Genomic DNA, 3,961 nt, shown 5'->3' with positions numbered 1-3,961 from the left:
GAACTCCACCGTGATACGGGAGACATTGCTAACGGTCACTCTGCACAGGTGCCAATACCACCTCGTGACGGGAAACATTGCTTTAAACCGAACGGCATCTCTGCGCGTGAACTTGCAACTTGCACCCCAACTTGTTACATCTGGTCGAACGGGTGCGCACGACGGGACACATTGCACGGTTCAGCGATCTCTCTGCACTAGTGGAAGAACTCCACCGTGATACGGGAGACTTTGCTACAGCGGCTTCTCTGCACTGCTGGGCTACCACCTTGTGACGGGAGACATTGCTAGCGGTCACTCTGCACTAGTGGAAGAACTCCACCGTGATACGGGAGACATTGCTAACGGTCACTCTGCACAGGTGCCAATACCACCTCGTGACGGGAAACATTGCTTTAAACCGAACGGCATCTCTGCGCGCATACACCCCAACAACACTAGACGAACATTGTCTTTGGCTACTCCGATCGGTATACATGATTATGACGGATACATTGAATGGCTATAGTGGGTTGGGTTGAAATTACCGCGGCTGCATTTTTGTTAAAACTGTAAACCGTACGGTGTCCTTCTAACAGGCGGATACCTTTGTACGGCTACAGAGTTGAATTACCCGGCTGCGTTTTGACCACTATAGTCCAATCGGTACTCTGCACTCTCATGTATACTAATGTTTCACTTGGATACACCCCACTGTTTTGTCCTACGGGCGTGTAAGCTCTCCACGACGGGATGCATTGATTGGTTCAGCGATCTTTCTGCACTTCGTGGATCTACTCCTTCGATGTGTCGGGAAACATTGCTAGCGGTCACTCTGCACTAGTGGAAGAACCCCACCGTGATACGGGAGACATTGCTAACGGTTACTCTGCACCTCGTCGAGTTACCACCGTGTGTCGGAAGACTTTGCTCCTGAGTCTCTCTGCACTGCGTAAGCTACCGCCGTGTGTCGGGAAGCATTGCTAGCGGTCACTCTGCACTAGTGGAATGATACCACCGTGATACGGGAGACATTGCTAACGGCTACTCTGCACTTCGCGGACCTGCTTACTCTGTGACGGGAGACTTGCTAGCGGCTTCTCTGCACTACTGGGCTACCACCTTGTGACGGGAGACATTGCTAGCGGTCACTCTGCACTAGTGGTAGAACACCACCGTGATACGGGAGACATTGCTAACGGTCACTCTGCACAGGTGCCAATACCACCTTGTGACGGGAAACATTGCTAGAAACCGATCGGCATCTCTGCGCGATTACTTGAACACACCCCCAACTTAGTCAACTGTTAAACTTTTTCGTAATCACGGCGGGACACATTGCTCGAGCTCTAACGGACCTCTGCACGCATGAAACATGGTGGCGGGAATCATTGCTAGAACCGAACGGCGCCTCTGCGCGATGTACAAGCTCAACAGGAACCTCGTATCGGCTGCCGAGCCGGAGCTCGAACAACTTGGACTATCACCTCTAATTATATCAACTCACACCTCCCCCGAGGGTTCCGCAGAATTGCTTCTGGGTCCCCTTATCGTTAATTGCGATTCGTGTTTGCATTACACTACATTGAGCTATTCCAACTTGTTTATCCGCATGGCGAACATTTGCTGCATAGAACATTTAAGTTCCACTTTGCTCTCCCCTACGTGGGTCTGAGCTTCGCTCTCAGGGAAAGTTATGCCACATTTGGTAAGGGAAACCCGGTTTCATCACGCTATTTTACCTGCACCATGACCCCAGACACATTTGTTCAATGGATTAGATCCAAGGAACGCCGACAAACCATGCACCACTACCCTTAATAGCTCATCGAGCTTAGCGTGAATCCTTCGAGTTTCCCTAAAAAGTTCGATTGGTCTTGCAGTGTTTAAAGACAACGCGGCTTAGTTTCAAGCATGCATTTAATATACGCTTACGAAAACCTCTTAAACTGTTACGACTTTTATGCTTGAAACCATCACGACGAAGTCTTAGGGTCCGTAGACCCGTGATGTACCGCTCCAGGGAGCTTTTTGAAAGGTTGGGTAGGTCCTTTCAGGGTCCGTAGACCCTCTACGCTGCCAGTTCTCAGCGTAAGAGTACAGCAAACTAGCCAGCTACTGTCTCTTCATGGGTCCGAAGACCCAAAAATATATTTGCTACTGACCACCTTAAGCGATGCTGGGGTGTCTGTAATTTTCGAGATTTTGTCCCCGGGACACCTAGTCCGGGGCATAAGCCGTGTACTACAAGGCCTAATTTTACTCTAATATACGCATATCAACTCGAATTCATAGGTTAAGATCATCGGCAGACACCACCAGACACCACTTTTGCTTCATAAGTTCGGACTATGGTCATACGACGAACTAAATCGGGGAGGGGACGTATGACCCAAATGGGGGCCGAAATGACCCACCGACACCTCAAACCATGCTCCTACGACAAAATAGAGGTAAAAACTACGATTTGGTGAAATTTTCATTTTTGACCTCGGAGCAAGGTACCCTCCCTATAGTAGGCAATGAACAAATGATCATGTTCCCAGGAGGGCAAAAGTTGGGAACTCGAGAGGAAAGCGCTAATGGCGCGCCTTACCTAGGGGCCCGTAGAGTAAAAAGGGTACCCCCAAAAAAGTTGTTGTTTGACGTTCTGGTTTCACTTTTCATCATCTAAAATGCGTTTTCTACACGTTTTCAGTGATTTTGGCGAAAAAAAATTTTTTGACTACTCGAGCTCTCCGGCCCGTTCGGTGACCATTTTTTGACAAAAGCTAGGGAGCTGCCCCTAGGTTTGGGGTGTCACAAAATTTTGAAAAGTGGTCAAAAAACCACTATCCGGAATCGGATGTAGAATCATTAGACGAACTTAAAATTGTTCTACGACCCATGTCTGCGACGTTTAGTTTTCGAGTTATGGCCCGCCGTAGGTCTGACGGAGAACTTTTGCTAAGCGCACTTTGATGTTTGTATGAAAAAGTACCCTACCTAGGGACGCGTAGAGCAAATTGGTACCCCCGGGCATGTTGTCGGTTGACTTTCTGGTTGCACTTTTCATCATCTAGGGTGTGTTTCTGACACGTTTTGAGGGTTTTTAGCGAAAAAAATTTTTTTGACTACTCGAGCTCTCCGGCCCGTTCGGTGCACTTTTTTGCAAAAAGCTAGGGAGCTGTCCCTAGGTTCGGGGTGTCACAAAATGATGAAAAGTGGTCAAAAAACCACTATCCAGAATCGGATAGAGAATGATTAGACGAGCTTAAAATTGTTCTACGACCCATGTCTGCGACGTTTAGTATTCGAGTTATGGCCCGCCGTAGGTCTGACCGAGCAATTTTTGTTCCGCGCACTTTGTGCACCGTGCACATTGATGTTTGTATGAAAAAGTACCCTACCTAGGGACGCGTAGAGCAAATTGGTACCCCCGGGCATGTTGTCGGTTGACTTTCTGGTTGCACTTTTCATCATCTAGGGTGTGTTTCTGACACGTTTTGAGGGTTTTTAGCGAAAAAAATTTTTTTGACTACTCGAGCTCTCCGGCCCGTTCGGTGCACTTTTTTGCAAAAAGCTAGGGAGCTGTCCCTAGGTTCGGGGTGTCACAAAATGATGAAAAGTGGTCAAAAAACCACTATCCAGAATCGGATAGAGAATGATTAGACGAGCTTAAAATTGTTCTACGACCCATGTCTGCGACGTTTAGTATTCGAGTTATGGCCCGCCGTAGGTCTGACCGAGCAATTTTTGTTCCGCGCACTTTGTGCACCGTGCACATTGATGTTTGTATGAAAAAGTACCCTACCTAGGGACGCGTAGAGCAAATTGGTACCCCCGGGCATGTTGTCGGTTGACTTTCTGGTTGCACTTTTCATCATCTAGGGTGTGTTTCTGACACGTTTTGAGGGTTTTTAGCGAAAAAAATTTTTTTGACTACTCGAGCTCTCCGGCCCGTTCGGTGCACTTTTTTGCAAAAAGCTAGGGAGCTGTCCCT

This window comes from Anopheles merus, unplaced genomic scaffold (genome assembly GCF_017562075.2).
Source record: "Anopheles merus strain MAF unplaced genomic scaffold, AmerM5.1 LNR4000394, whole genome shotgun sequence".
NCBI lineage: Eukaryota > Metazoa > Arthropoda > Insecta > Diptera > Culicidae > Anopheles > Anopheles merus.
The sequence above is the reverse complement of the archived record's forward strand: the minus strand, read 5'-3'. Positions refer to the sequence as shown.